The sequence below is a fragment of the Cricetulus griseus genome, chromosome 2, assembly GCF_003668045.3.
Source record: "Cricetulus griseus strain 17A/GY chromosome 2, alternate assembly CriGri-PICRH-1.0, whole genome shotgun sequence".
In the NCBI taxonomy this organism is placed as follows: Eukaryota; Metazoa; Chordata; class Mammalia; order Rodentia; family Cricetidae; genus Cricetulus; species Cricetulus griseus.
In genome coordinates, this window is record NC_048595.1 from 308752643 (window position 1) to 308769896 (window position 17254).

The following is a 17254-nucleotide window of genomic DNA, read 5'->3' on the forward strand; positions in this document are numbered from 1 at the left end:
TCTAAAAATGAAAAATGACCCCACCATTTGTGGGTCGGTAGCTGGTGGGAATTCTTTTTACAGCTGCCTGTGTCATTTGTCTTGATCAGGCACTAAACAAGCCTCCAGTTCTTTAGAATATTAAGATCACTGTGGCTTTTCTATTCTGGCCCCTGGACTTTGAAAAAAATATAGAGGTCTATTTTATTTTCATCCATGTGGAAAAATATGCAACAGAGTCTCTAAAACCTGTTTCAACTCAACTACTTAAAATTATAAATTAAAAATACCAGCTGTACAAATCGCACAAAAGAGAGGTTATGCTATATGTGTTTTACCAGAGATATGCAAAATGTGTGAAAGTCCTGTAATATAAAAGCAACTAGCATAGACATTAAGTATACTGCTAACCTCTCTGAGGCTCCAATGTCACTCTGCCAAATACATATGTGAAAAAAGTATATATGTATAACTACACACACACACACACACACACACACACACACACACACACACACACACACATAATATATATATATATATATATAAGAATATAATTTACTGTATAATAGTGATCTTAAACATTTTTAAGTTCATGTGTATAGTTTGCAAAAGTTAGTAAAGGGCCAAAGCCTTCCCAGAATGCTATCATAATAAGGTAGTGTGAAATCTGATTTTGTGAAAAGCTGAAGATTTACACAAAGAGGTCAGAAACCAGCTGGCTATATGTAAACTAAAGAAAAGTCAACAAATATCCTAGGACAGCTCTTTTTCTTGATCTGCTATGGACATGACATCATTTTAAAGTGATCTAGCATCATTTTTAAGAACTAGATAGTGCAAATGTTTTCTAAATCAGCACATGTTCCCTAGAAAACAATTTTTTTGGAGGGTAGCTACCCTAAATAACATTAAAAAGTCTTTATTTTTCTCTCTGTGACTTTTTTGTTGTGAAAATTGCATTTTAAATTCAGTACTAACAGTTGTTTCTATCATTTATAGGAAAATTTTTACATTGAATGAAAAAATTGGACTACTTATATATGTTTTATTTTTATTCTGAGGGTCTGAGATTTTAATTTCTTAGGCATTGAAGTTAAGACCCTATTGCTGAAGACACAACACACTTGGACATAGGCCTTGGAGAAATCTAGCTGGAAGGGACTTGGAACTCTCCTCCTTGACAACTAGCTCTCATAGTATACAAGGATGCTGTGTACACTGCCAAAAGAAAAGAAATCGGTAGTGCTATCCAGCTGTAAAGCCTATGAACCACAACAATAACCAGCCTTTCAAAGATAAATAGTGGTACTTACATGTTTGGGTAACCAACAGCTGTATAATTGGATCTAAGGAGCACTTAGTGGGAGGGAATTTGTGTCTAGTACTGTAAACCTAGACCACTACCCATGGCCGCGAAGGTCAGAACCTAGAGGTGAATCTTCTATTATTCTAAAGCAGTGTATTTTCTGACTTCATTCTACACATGTATCTTGATATCCACATGTAAGTATAGCTCTCACCCCTCAGCAAAGAAATTTTTTTTTTGCAGTGTACACAGATTACTGCAGAAACCTAATGCTGATGACGACTGACTGTAGGGTGTCAGACCCCAGATGATAAATTTACAGTGCAGCCCCCTGCACCTAAGGCTCAGGGAACATTAGGAAAGAAAGTAGAAAAGACTGTAAAAGCCAGATAATCAGACTTCTACTGCAAGATAGTGTTTCTTTGACAGGGAATCTGCAACCATAAAGTCCCAACAATAGGGACGCGAGACCTGCAAAATAACAACCTGGTTGGCATACCAGCATACTTCACTCTTATTATTAAGAGTTATAGGCAGTTAATCGCTACTTAAAGAGGGTTAATCAGTCTTCTCCAAGAACAGCCCTGCCTGATAGGTTGTCTAATCCCTAGTGGTCAGCCCCTACCACACATGCATATGAACAAGACATAAAGGAACATGTATGAACAACATATAATGGACCCAGCAGGTTTCTTCTCTCTCTCTCTCTCTCTCTCTCTCTCTCTCTCTCTCTCTCTCTCTCTCTCTCTCTCTCTCTCTCTCTCTCTCTGTAACAAAATAATTAAAGAAGTCATAAATTTAACAGGAATGGAGGGAACAGAGAAGAAATTGGTTAGGGAAGAAAGATAAGTGAACATGATGTAAATACAATACTCAGGTAAGAAATTCTAAAAGCACTAATTTTTAAAAATCTCACAATTATAATCTCAAATTAGAATTTTCTTTTTTTCTTAGAAAGAAGATTATTTTACATGTTAATCCCAGGTCTCTCTCCCTCCCCTCCTCCCCTGCCCCCCAACTAATAACCTACCTATCCCACACCCTTTTTGCTCACCAAGGAGGGTGAGGCCTTCCGTAGGGGGTCTTCAGAGTCTGTCATATACTTTGGGATAGGGCCTAGGCCAACCCCCTTTCGTCTAGACTCATGGAGTATCCCTCCATGTGGGATGGGCTCCCAGAGTCCATTCCTATGCTAGGGATAAGTACTGATCCACTACAAGGGACCCCATAGACTTCCAAGGTCTCACTGACACCCATATTCAGGGGGTCTGGATCATCCTATGCTGGTTTCTAAGAGCTCTCCCTTGTTCAGGTCAGTTGTTTCTTCGGGTTCCATCAGCCTAGTATGGATCCCTATGCTCATCAGTCCTCCTTCTCTGCAACTGGATTTTAGTTCAATTCAAGGTTTAGCTGTGGGTGTCTGCTTCTACTTCCACCAGCTTCTGGATGAAGGCTATACGATGGCATATGAATTAGTCATCGATCTCATTATTAGGAGAGGGAATTTAAGGTAGCCTCTCCTCTGTTGCTTAGATTGATAGTAGCTGTCTTCTTTGTAGCTCTCCAGACATTTCCCTAGCGCCTGATTTCTCTTTAAACCTATAATATTTCTCTCTATTATAGTATCTCTTATCTTGCTCTCGTCTGTTCTTCCCCAAACTCAACCTACCTGCCCCATCATGTCTTCCTCACCCCTTCTTTTCTCCCCTTCTCATTCTCCTAGCTCCCTCCCCCTCTTCCCATGCTCCTAATTTGCTCAGGAGATCTTGTCCTTTTCCGATTCTCCAGGTAACCATCTATATCTCTCTTAGGGTCCTCCTTGTTTACTAGCATCTCTGGCAGTGTGGAGAGTAGGCTGGTAACCCTTTCCTTTCCTGCCTCCAAACCTGCCCCTATATAAATCCTTAATCTTTCCAACAGAGGGCCTCTTTTTCATTAATTGTTGTCATAAACATATATGTATTAATCCCTTAATATACACCTGTTCAGTATGTTTGGAAATGTCACAGAGTGGTTAGACACAAATTTTGTTTGATCACTAGATTTGGCTTAGGGTAGGACAATTTGAGCTGAAGCTTCTCATCTTTCTTTAACTATACTACACATCTTTTTATTGTTTGCAAAATGTTAGCTTGTTTTTCTCTCTTTCTTTCTTTTTAAGGTTTTTATTAGTTGGATGTTGGCCTACTCATCTTTTTCATTTGTAGTTTTATCTTTTAGTGAATTTAAATTATTTTTTGGCCTCTGTACTATGTTTTTGCATTCATAATTAAATCCCTTTGGTTTTTTTGTTATTAGATGGGATTTTCCTTAGATCCTATTTTCAGGATGTTTTTAAGAGTATTTTAAAAGTTTGTTTTTATTTCCTCAATTAGTTCAGCTTCCTCTAAGGTGACTTTTCTATTTTCAAAGTTTTGGCACTTCCCCTTTAATTTTACCCATTTTGCTGATATGCTAATGACTTCTGTCTTTCATTAAGGAGGAATGTTTGAAGAGATGAACATATTTTCTGCTTTGTTGTATTAATAGGACAGTTTTCCTATTGAGATGTCTTCGTGAGATAGGTAAGACAATGTTGACTAGTAAGTTCTTTAGGGTGGATGATGGGAGCTGCCTGTTAGGCTAATGGTTCTCAAACAACCAAGAGATGATGGGTTTCCTCTTATGTACTGTTTAGAAGTTTTACTTTTCTGGATTTGTTTGGTTCTGTATAAAGTATCTCTCAGATATCTTCCCTGGGACAAAATGCTCTCTTCCTGTGCCTAATGTACATATTGGAGAAGAGGTACTGGCTTAAACTTTGTCATATTTAGCTTCAAGGACTCTAGTTTTGTTTTCATATTTTACCTTCACCTTAATTTTTACCAACTGGTTTTGTACCCAGAGTTCTTTGGAATACCAAAGGCAGGCAAACTGCCTTTTTTTTTTTTTATATACAGATTTCTATTGCCAGCTGTTGGATACTCAGTCTTTTCTTGTTAAATGCTCTTTTCTACACTTATATTCCAGGAATTAATTAGACATTTAACTTTCAGGAATGCATAGGCCTTGTCTTGTCTGTTGTGCTGGGAATTTTCCTTTGTGGTCTTATGCCCTGTCCCCCACCCCCATTGATTTCTGTCACAAGGAACTGATCCCACCAGTGATATTTTACTACCAACTTCCAGCCAGCCTTCATCTAGGTTTAACCATTAAGAAGCACCAGAGAGGCGTTGGTGGCGTACGCCTTTATTTCCAACACTTGGGAGACAGAGGCGGGCAGATCTCTGAGAGTTCGAGGCCAGCCTGGTCTCCAGAGCTAGTGTCAGGATAGGCTCCAAAGCTACACAGAGAAACCCTGTCTCAAAACAACAACAACAACAACAACAACCCCCCCCAAAAAAACAAACAAACAAAAAAGAAGTACCAGAGATATATTTGGAAGAGGGGAGGTGACAAAAGAGAGGGTTAGCATATATCTACCTGAAGATGCCTTGGTCAGCCTCTCTACAAATTACCAGCCCCTATTTATTATTTCATCCAACTCAATAACCTCTGAACCCACAAAGCCCTTAACTAGTGATTCCAATTCTTGCCGAGGAGTCCTTGATTCTGGGATCTGCTAATAATATGTTTGTTGTCCCTGGGCCTCCTCAGGCAAGGTGTTGTTAATAGCATCCAATGTTGCTTACATTTATGACTTTTTACATCACCCCATACTTTGATAAGTGATGGTCTATATTGAATTTTTTTCTTTAAAACTATTTGAATTGATTTTTTTCTTACTGTATTTTGAAAGACATAGATATAAGGGGCATTCTATACATCTATTCTTTTAGTTTAATAGGTTCTTGCAAGAAATGAGAGGTCAATGTATATGGCCAGCCTGTCATCATGAATGGAAAAATGTATATATTTTGAAGATTTTGGTGTATATTGCCAGAACCTTTGTCATATTTCATTTCCTCTAATAGCAGATGGTGTCCATACCCTGACATCTGCACAGCACAGGGTTTGATGCTGCTGTTATCAGTGCATCTATCTTTACATGGGAATCTGATTTTTTAAAAATACAAGATCTCTTGGCTCAGAACATCTCATATTTTTGTTTTCAACAGCTGGGAATGATCTATGAGGACACAAAACCAATAGCACTTTCCTAAGTTTAGGTTCAAAATGACTGATAAGTTACTCAGGAGTTCAAATTCTCAACAGCATAAGAGATACAAAAAGCAGCTTTCTGGGAGGCTGTTCTGATGTTTAACGAGGAAGGATTCTTCTGGCTCTCTAGAAAAGTAAAATTCTTCCCAGAAAAGAAAGCCCTTACTGAGATCCAAATTTTTGAATCATTACTCAGAAAAGAGTATGTTTCACAAAAGGCTGAGTCACAATTAACTACCTCTGCTCTCAAGATTAATACCAAATGAGAATAAAAACTGTCTCTTCATAGATTTTCTTATTTAGAACTGAAAACACAGTAAAGGGGCAGGATATAAGGGATTTCTAAAAGCAACATGTTATCTTCTCCTCACTGTATGGAACAAACTCCTAACTGTATCCCTTATGGAAATCACATAGTTTATCAATTTGAAGTCTTTTTTTTAAAAAAAATACTCTTAAGGCATTTATTAAAACATTCTTTGCCAGAATTTCACATTTGCTAAAATCCATTTCAGTCTTTACATTTCTGAGGTTGTCACTCAATGTAGTACAAAACCCCTTCTCCATCAGTCATTGTGAACAGCATCCACATGAAGAGCCCCATTGCTGGTCTCGCTGTTCCCCTGGTGAACCCATTAGATGTTAATACTGCTCTGTTACAAGGCAACAGCTCTTGATTGGTTGTGTTTCATAGCCTTTTATGGCAGCTTTGCAATTATGCTCTGTTTTCATCAGTTCATTAATCAACAATGGTTATCTCCACACCCGAGATGTCCTCTAGAACACCTAGCTTCTTCCACCTGCAGAGATGGTGTACTTTTACATCACTGCATTGCTTTTCTCTAACATACATTGCTTCCATTACTTGACATCATATTTCTTACTTCTAAAATGGAACTTAGTGGAACTAGAAGTACCCATCCACTGTTAAGTAGAGCCTATGACTGGGAGAGATAGTATCTTTAGGAAATCAATCTAGCTAGGCCTTATGTTTAAAAAGTCACAGATTGGACTACATGATCTTTTTTCTCAACTGCACAATTTTAAAGCGTTAAAATGTTCCTCCTCTCTCTTTTCATCCTAACCTTTCTTTCCTCACCTTCCCCGCTTAGTCAAGGAGACTGAAAAAAGAAGAAACTCAGATCTCTTTCAATATCTGAGACAGTTTGGCTTTACCATTAATGAATTTATTAAAAAATGTCACATTACCTATGGTCTATGAATAGGTTACTGTGGAAAGGAGAGGCACTTTTAGTTTTATAGAGTGACGAATCAGTGTTCTGACTAAACTCAAATGCTTTTATGATTTGTTGGGGTGGAGCCCAATAATTTCTCCAAGTTGGAATCAACACAAATGATACTTCCTGTTGGTGGATATTCAGCCCCAAAAGGGAAATAAAGACAGTTCAGTGTACAGACAATTCCAAGTAGAGTAATCACTAGAAGTGATTACTTGAAGCTGGTTTGCACAGCTTCAAGAAAAGAAATATGAACAAGTTATTGAAACTTTTGCAATTTGTATAATGAATACCTTGTTGAAGACTATTTCTAATGAGAAATTAAAAGCCAAAAATGATGAAAATATTAGGCCCAACTGATTTATGAAAAAATGCCACTGGAGTTTCCATTACTTTATTTACCATATTTCCACACACATCACTTTCAATCTTACTAGTTATTACTGGTTCCCTGAAACCCTCAGAATCAAAGTAGGATTTCCAAATTATTTTTGAAAATAACATTTTTATAGTCCCAAGAACTATAAAAACATCTAACTACATGCTTTAATTTATATATGAAGGAATTTAAAATGAATCTTCTTGATCCCTTAGTAAAGATGAGACTTGGAATCATTTAATATGACTAAAACATTCCCCACATGCTGTGGTTTTAATTGTGGCAAGCCAGTTAGTTACCCTTACAGTGCCCTTGAGTATCATGTATGAAATGCTCTGCAGGCACAAACCAAGTGTAATACTATGTCTGAAATGGTGGACATCTTTGCTTTCTATTTGATTTAAACATATAGCCAAATGAATTCATAAAATAAACCACTTCTAAAGGTTCATCTCATTTCATTTATATATGTGGTTGCCCATGTATGCCTATGATACACTATGTCTATGGAGGCCCAAAGAGGGCATTGGATTTCTTGACAGCAGAATGGTGGTTAGCTACCATTAGGGTGTTTGAATTGAAACTGGATCCTCTGGAAGAGCAGTCATTACTCTTAACTAATGATTTATTACTCCAATTCCTCATACAAGATACCACTTCTGCCTTGCCACAATTTTTAATGTTTTTTTTAAATTTTTAAGCTAATTTTGACATTTGTCTATCAACTTTTATTCATCTACAACAGAAGATATTCTGAGATGCTCAGAAACTGGACAGAGGTATCATACCTCTTCTTATATTCCCTTTGTATGATTTTGGGACAGCAGTTAGAAAGATAATGAAAGGTGAGGTGTTGATAATGCCTCAAGCATTAAACTGAACACAGCTACAAGCATATATGTTTTAGCATATTTTTCATAAATGTCATCATAGCAGAATACTTTTCTATGACAAGTGTTTATTTAATAGTTTGAATGTGACATGAAAATCTCTGTCATGGCATTTCTCAGTAGAGTTTGATCTTTCTCACTGTTATTTCTGACTCATAAATCCCCTATTTTAACTCAATTCAGTTTTTTCCCACAGTGTCAGAGTCACTAGACAGCAATACCACTTTTTACATGGTTCCAGGATCAAGTTTAACTATGTAGTTTTAGTCCAAGTACATACAAGAGTGTTGTCTCTACAATCTAAGAATTGTTAAAAAGCAAAGTATATTTTGTTATGTAGCAAGTAGCACCCCTATTTCATTAAAAACCATGTATCTGGGATATAATGGTATTTTTCCAGTTTTTAATATATATATATATATATATGTATGCATATATATATATGCATATATATGCATATATATATGTGTGTGTGTATGTATTCAGTCTCAAAGAAATACATAAAAAGATGAACAATCTAGATGATAATTAATAAAGCACAACTACAAAGAAAAATGGTGCTACTATTTTTTTATAAACACATTGAGGTGCACTATAAGTGATTAGGAGTAAGGACATTGGGTGGTCCTGAATACGGGAGGTTCCTCCTGTTTGGCAGAATATGGCCATGGTTGACTTAAGAAGTCTTAGGGAATGTTTTCTGGGAAGAGCTTATTTTTGTTCATTACTTCACAGCCACTGCCTCTGTGCAGCACCAGCCCCTGTCTGTTACTTAGAAGGGACATTTGACAATCAAGATTTGTTTTCAAGGAAGCTGGCTTCCAAAAAGAGGTCAAGAGGCAAGGAGATTTAGAATTAGAACATCTGTGACTCCAGCCCGCTTCATCCTACTTGTGATGCTGTCTCTAATATGCTGTATTGAAAGTGAAAAGTCTTGTGAGAATTAGCCATCAATCGGAGTAGATATTTGCGCTATCTGCAGTCTCTGTAGGAAATGTTTTCGTTAGCTTTAAGAAATACTCATTTCTCTTGTTTCAGAAGTTATTATGAGTGAGGTAGGTGTGGGATTCATTCTTTCTGGCAAGAGCATCTTGGAGAGAAAGGCAGAGCCAGGATTATCTCACAGATAGAAAGGAACAGTGAGTTTTACGCCCACTGGCTCTTAAAAGGATAGCAGTGACGTCTGACCTGAATTGAGTAAGGCACTTGAGATGACTCTGTCTGCGTCCCAAAAGTAGTCTTTACCCTCTTAGATGAGTAGTCCCTGAGACACCACGACAGAGGGAGAATGAACAAAACACAAAGGATGCTCCTTCCACGCAGAAAGCATGTAGAAGGAAGGCAGGATTTCCCCGATTTTTCTGCCTTGGTGAGTACTATCAGTATTCAAAAGAGAAACATTTCCTGCCAGACTACCGTGCTTGTCTTGGATGCTAGGTTTCATTTCCAAGTCATGTTGATGTCTTCAGTGTGGGATAAAACTGGCTTTAACACAAAAGCAGTCTGAAGGGATGATCACTGAATAAAACAAGTTTGGTCCTTGAGCATGTTCTACCATTTTACAGAATTTTACTAATTCATGAAAAGTTTTAAAATCTCAATGTAATGGGTTCAGGATGTCTTTCATTTGGTAGAATGCTTGCCTAGAATGCATGCAGCCCTCCTTGCAACCACCAGTCCCAAAGAAATCATGCATGGCAATGCACAGGTGTAATTCTAGCCCTAGGAAGGTTGACGCAGGAAGAGGAGAAGTACACTATCATCTTTAGCTACAAATGAATTCCAGGCTAGCCTGGGCAACATAAGAACCGGTGCCCACACACACCAAAGGCGGCTGGGATGACTCACTGACAAAAGCTCTTGTTACAAAGCTGGGCGATCTGAATTAGCTCCCCAGAACATAAGTGGGAGAATCGACCTCCACAAGTTGTTCTCCGACTTCCACATGTGTGTTATGGTACACACACACACGCACACACGCACGCACGCACGCCCCAAATAAATAAAATGTAAGAAAAAGAAATACAATTCAATAAACCCTTTTCTTGGAATTTAAGTTTTCTACCAGTAGCTTCATCGGGGCTTTCTGCAAGTGGGTGTTACTCACTCAACTGTTTTTGTCTGTGAAGATGCAGCATGCTAGAAATGGGACTTTCAGTATTTGTAGATGAAGAAGACCTAAGGGCCAAGCACTGCTGTTACTTCAGCCAAGTGAACAAAACTGTGCTTTCCCCATCACCTCATCTATAGACACGTTAAAAATAGTAATGTGTGTTCATGACATATTATTTATTTAGTCTCCCTAGACTGAATGGGCATGTGGATTTACAGACCCCTCACAATAAATTCTGCTACCCTCAGGGGTCCAAGACCTACTGCTTGAGAACCACGGAGTAGGACAGGCTTATGATTGATGACAATGAGGAGGGCCTGGGGCACATCTGCTAGTCTTCCATGGCTTTCATCCCCCAGCCCTCACACAGCCTCCCTGAAAAGCCACACTCTGCTATGTTTACTGGAAATGTTTCTGTGTAAACTTCAACAAGTTAGTTATGACTTTCTACAGCACAAACATTCAGAAACATTTTTTTTTTCATACAAAAAATAAAGTGTACCTTGGACAGAGATTTATTTCTCAAGAGTAAAAATGATTTTTTGGTTCCAGACCCACCAGGTCTTCAAATGTGCATGACAGTACTTTACATGGGAGGTGAATATATAATTGGTTATTCTATGATTCACTATACTTTTCTGAAAAAAAATAAATTAAGTCATGAGATTTCTCACATCCCTGTTCTGTTTTCCCTTACATTCAAGTTGCAATACAACAATGCCTGCTGACAAAGACACTAATGCTACACAATGCATAGCCAAGTAGCACTGTAAACTCCCTTTCTAGTACCTTCTGGAATTTCTTTATTTCTCTCAGCAGATTCTTGTCAAAACTTGTGATTCAAAATGTGAGTGTAGACATTTACCCCACTGTGCTTTCTCCCTTCCCCATTTTTATTGTTTCCTTTTTGCTTCATCCTAGGAAGAGTTTTGGTTTTTTCCCCCCAGAAGTGAATTTTTAAAAACCTTTCATGTGTGAATCTGTATATATGTCTCTCCACTTTTGTTTCTACAAACAATAACTTCTTTTTTTTAAATCATGAAACAACTTTCTAGTGAGTTTGCTTGCCTTTGGTTCTTGCACACACTTAGGTTTCAGTTTCAATGAACTCCACTTTGGTTTCCAGCCCAAGGATGCCACTGAGAACCTTCTTGCCATGAACCTGAGCCATGTAGTATCTGGATCTGATGTGATCTTGTTGCTTCTCCTTTGCTGACTCTTACAGTACTGTATGCATTGATCTATTTCTTTGAATGCTCCATTAGTTTCACTTGCATGAGATGCTAATTCGTTTATTCTGGAAGATTTTCTCATGTGTAGGATGGAACATAGAATAAAGGAGGCTGAGGCTGCATGAATTCATGAGCTTAAAAGTCTGAGATAAATAGAGAAGTAAGTGTGACGGTTGACAAAATACAGTTTTGAGAGTGCACTTAAGAGAAGTACCTACTTAAGATTGGGAAAGTGAAAGGAGACTTCCTGGGGACGGTGAGGCTTCATCAGAGACACTGGTCAGACAAATGAGACTAAGCCAGAGAGGAGGACAGTGCAGTGAACAAGGTGATGAAGACAGAAGAGCTCATGTAAAGGACTCAGTGTCAGAGAGGAATGAGGGACACACACACACACACACACACAGAGAGAGAGAGAGAGAGAGAGAGAGACAGAGAGAGAGAGAGATAGAGAGAGAGAGAGGGGGAAGAGAAACAGAAGGGAGAGACAGGAAGATGGGGAGAGAGAGGGAGGAGAGAGAAAGAGAGACAGAGAAAGAGAGACAGAGACAGAGACAGAGACAGAGAGACACAGAGACAGAGAGACAGAGAGACAGAGAACTTACCAGTCACATATACAAAGTTCAAAAGTTCAAAGTTGGGGAGTTTGGGAGGAGTGTGACTAAAGGGGAGAATAGAAAATAAAAAAGGTCACTGTAACAAACCAAAATCATGTTATGACCGTCCTTGTGTGATAATTCAAGAATAAAGTGTGTAATGGAGTGGAGATATCTTAAAAAGCATAGATGTTGAAATTTATGAGATGGAAAAAGGACTAGAAATGTGGTAAAGATAGATGAAGAGTTGCTGGAGGCCATTGCATCAATCGTATATAGTGTAATTGTTATACACCACCTATGTGCTAGGTAAAGGTGTTTCCCCATGTGCAACAATCAATTCTCTGTCTCTAACACTCTTATGGGTTGTTAGTGCTGTTGATGGTGGTGATGTGGAAATCAGGGCAGTAGTGTTAGAGAAAGGAAGGAGGGAGAAAGAGAAAGAAAGAATGGAGGAATGGAGGAACGGAGGGAGAGAATGAACTAAGTGCTACATGGTAAGGTATGAAAGGCTTTTCAGACTGATTATACCTGAGTAGGTATATTGCCTGCTCACAGTAGTTTATAAATAGGGCATCCACCAGTATGGTGTTACCATTCAGCCCACTGGAAGATACTCAAGTAAGAATATGCTGTGGCTAATCGTGGAAAGAAGGTTGTGGATTCAGTCTTAGATTGTTGGTACTTTACAAAAGCAAACACACTCAGAGAGACAGCTCTCTAGAGACAGGTGGCAGAATGAAGACATTAGGATTTGTGGGCTTCCAGGAGCTTTATCAGAGAGGGTGTCTGAGTGATCCACAGTATAAGTTATGAGGAAGGGGAGTGATGCTGTGGTTCAGGGGAAACCTCTTCTTTCTCTGGGCAGGAAGAAGCTTCCAATAGTAGGAAGAAACCAAAGCTCTTGGAGATATCAAAGATTCTTTGACAAGAATCACTTCTCTAGGGCTAGAGGCATTCCTTTAGGGGCAGAAAATTTGCCTACATGCATATGGTCCTGAATTTGAATCTTGGCACTGTCAAAGGAATAAGCAAACATAAACCACAGATGCATTAAATAAGTACATTAAAAAAAAGATTAACACATATATTAGCCGAGGCCACGTGACTTTGTTGTGTTTTCATCTCCCATGCTTAGAGCATCACTGGTCATTAGAGGGGCCAAAGAAAGTTTGGCAAAGTAAAAGAAGCTTTGGAATAGTTTCATATAAAACATAGGGGCTTTCACTTACTCAGGATCCTGCCAAGAGCTGTGCAACATGACCAGGTTTGGGGTCTGTAAGTCACACAAAGTTATAAAGAGAGCACAGCCATATAAAAGATAAGGGAAGAAACCCAATAGCTTTTTGACCTTGGCTGTCTGTTCATCCTTTTGTGTTTTATGGCACACACCACTTGCAGCAAAAGTCACGTGTTTGCAAGATCATTGCTTTGGGGACTCTATGGAGCAATAGGTTACAAAAGGTGGGGGTTTCCTCAGAAAGAGGAAACTGGATTGAAGCCACTTTCAAGAAGTCCTATACATTGCTACATACTTGGCCACTGTCAGTGACATTGGCCAGGGAAAAACTTCACAGTGCTTTTAGAGAGATAAATTCAAAACAATGCCAATACTGAGGCCAATGTGGGCTATATTTTGTTATTAATATGAGCTTTGAGTTCCCATCCCTGCTCACCATCATTTATCAAGTTCTCCATCTCTGCCCATGCCAACATATTCAGGAACACAACTTGCCTTATCCAAAGACTATTACCACACCATTAAGAAATGAATTTTACTTTAGGGCTTCAAAATTAATTTCTACAAAATTTGCATTTAGTGCATCTTATGAGTTGCCCTTTGTTTCCTGAAAATGAGCAAATTTCTTCCAGCTTATGAAATACTATAGCAGCTACAAGGATCAGAAGTTATCTATGGTGCAATTTCTGTAAGCACAGCATGGTCAACTTCCCCAAAGTGTCTTAGAGGAGGGTGGCCAACTCCCTTCTCTGTGTTAGTCATGGTTAGTCACAGCAGGGAGGGACTTAATTCTGCTTACAAAAAAGTGATTGTTCTACTACCCTCAGGGATGTGGTTAGTCACTAGCACACGGCTTTGCTGCCTGGGGCATTACATTGCACCCATCCTTCCCCCAGGACAGTTTTATACTCAGATGAAAGTGCCAGCGGATCAAGCTACACCCCCTCATTATTTTCCAAGGGATCTTGAGCACAGGCACAAGGAAAATCACTGTTCATGTTATCTCACTCAGTTCTCAAAGCCACCTGGAATTATTGGCTGCATTTTAGAGGTGACAAAGCCGGAGTTTGGAAGTAAAAGGCATTTTTCAAGGGTCAACCAGAGTTGGGTTTTTGAAATGAGTTTGGCTCTTGAGTCTGCTCTCATAATTATCACACCAATGCTTCCCAAATTTTGTTTCCACAGTGAGGAAAATTGGAGCATCCTATACGAGCCATAGCATCTCCTCCACCCTGCTTTGTATGCTGAACTTCTACGAGAAGCTTACTATTGGGGCCAACAGACATGTTTTAAAACTCTGCATCATGAAAGTCCTCTGTGCTTCAGTACAGCATGTGGACACAAACATAGAAAAGTCTATGATGTTCATGTTAAGACCTCCAAATTGTCAACTCAAAGAATAATTTGGCTGGATTATTATTTCAGTAACCCTGGGTTAGATCAACTCAGACTTGCCCAAGTGTTCACATGATAATGACAGTGTAGTTTAATATCAATGACCTCTTATTATTTGCCTTCTTATTCAGGGGTATTCCAGAATGAGTCAAGGGCACAGGTATGTAGTGAAGGCCCTGAAAGAAAGTTTCAGGAAAAGAGAAGCTATTTTCTCATTCCTGCAGTCTGATGATACCAGAGCTGGGAGGGCATGCATGTTAGAGAATACTCCATTGATGGACATGCATGCCCATGTGCTGTGATATACATATGTGTGGTTCTTATAACATACCCCCTGTTTCCAGTAACTCTCCAGAAAGTCTAGCTGTGGTCATTTCCTAAGTTTGCAGTACTTCTTTTGCATTGTTGCTAACCTTTTGGGTTTTCACACAATCACTGTTAAAGTTTAAATACAAAGAAGACCACAAAATGTTCAGCAGACTTAGCAATATAGAGGTTATTAGAGAACAAATGAGAACTTAAGAACATCTTCATCTCAGGTGGGCTTTGATCATAGCATGGAGAGAGAGAAGCCTTGAGGCCCTTTTGGGACTTGAAACTTTTGTTTGGGGGCAACTATTCAAGATCAGGTGGTTTAAGATGATAGAGAAGTGAGTCTCTAGAGGGAGAGAAACCTAAAATCCCAGGCAGATAGTTTGGCTAAAATAGTAAACAATGACCACAATGGATTTATTGAAGGACTAACCCAACATTCACACAGGAAGGGTAAAGTCTTTGATTTGAAATTTTAATTTAATGATTTCAACCTTAGCCTTGTGCTGCTGGGGCTTACACATAAGATGTGCACACAGATGTGTAAAACTAAAACAATATCAGTGTTAAGAGTCTGATCCTGTCCTTTTGCTCAGTCTTTTATGTTTGATCTTGTATAGGATAAATGGTTTATTCTAGAATATTTCATTGAGATAAATCAATAAAGCATATGATCTGTCTTTTTAGGTATTAACCTTTTGCATAGTTAAAATAATGCATACTTAAATAATTAAATAAAATGTTCATTGAGTATCTGTTATACATTGCTCTAGACAGAGGCTATAGGGGAGAATGAATCAGACTAAAGCCCCGTTCTAACTATGTTTATAGTGTGGTGGGAAAAGGTAGTTGAACACAAACACACTATTTGTAATGCCAAGTTCTGATATATGGTATGAAAAAGAAAACTAACAAGGTCAGCGAGAATAGTACTATGAATAGCAAAGAGAAGGCAATTCTAGACAGTGTGGTGAGGGAGTACCTCAGATGACATGAACTTTGTAATTGAACAGAAACAAAAAAAAAAGAAAAATAGGTAATTATTTAAGGGAAGGAACATTGCTGAATTCCTACTAGAAGGTACAGTACACACAAAGACAGCGGGTACAGTAATTGCTTGAGTGTGATTGGAGCAGAAAGTGGACACAGAGGACAGGGCAAATAAAGGATCTGGAGATGAAGTCAGTGAGATGGTACAAGCTAGTATTCCCAGATCATTGTAAGTCATGGCAGGGACTGTGACTTGAATTTGAATGCTAGAGGAGTCACATGGAGTCTTGAGCATAGAAGGGGTATTATAGGACATATCAGTTACTTGCTACTATGTGTTGAGGTCCAGGGGACTGGCTGGGAAGTTCCTATTCTCATTTAAGAAAATGGGATGCTGACTTACATAGCTGTGACACTAGTAAAAAATAAAGATACTGGATGCATTCTGCTGTAAATTAGATGCAGATTGTAGAAAAAAGATGAATCAAAGAGGACAGGAGAAATGGAACTGTGTATAAGGTGGGAAAGACTGATTCAGAACAATGTTTGAGACAGAATATTGCTGAATAGTTCAGCTTGCAGAGATCCTGACTTTGCCTTTCAAATGCTGAGACTTCAGGGCTGAACCATCATATCCATATTTCAGTTTTTTCTTATAAGGGTGTGAAGTTCATTACAGGGACTCTATTCTTATGACTACAGGTGTCTGCACCAATTATTCCTCTGAAGCCCATTCTTTTACAGGGGTGGGTAGAGACTTCAACACATAAATTTTTGTCTGAACACAATTTAGTCCACAATAAGGGGCCAATACACCAAAGAAGAGACTGTGTCCAACTAAAGAGCCTTGCACAAGTATTAGGAGACTTGGAAGGGAGTAAAAAGAGCCAAAGTGGGCATTGAGCAGGTAGTGAGAAGAGAACTAAGCAGTTAGTAAATGTGGGGCATTTCAATCGTCATTGTTGTAGAATGACTCAGATGAGACTGAGCAATGACCACTGAATTTAGCAATGTGAATATCATGGTGACATGAAGAACTCTTTGGTGCTATGGTAGAAATGATGGCCCCATTGCGTTGGATTTCAACAGATCATAGTACGTAAGCATCCTGCACATTTTGTTTTCAAGAGTGGTCTGGAGATTTAGCAATATTCTAAACCCTGAGTTATTCATTAAAGATTGAGAAAACTCATTTCAGGAATTAAGTCAACCCAGTAGGAGTCAGTGGAGTGGTGAAGAGAGCCAGGAAAGATGATGTACTTCTCTTAAGATATTTTTTGAGGATACATTTCAGATGGTCAATAGAGAGATTAATTGCAGGGAGAGGAAAAGTGGTGGAAGGTAGTTCTGATAACTTTCTGTTCATCACTTTTTGATGCCCTCATAATAATAATGGAGACCTATTGCACACTTATGACCCCTAAACAGGATAACAGCCACT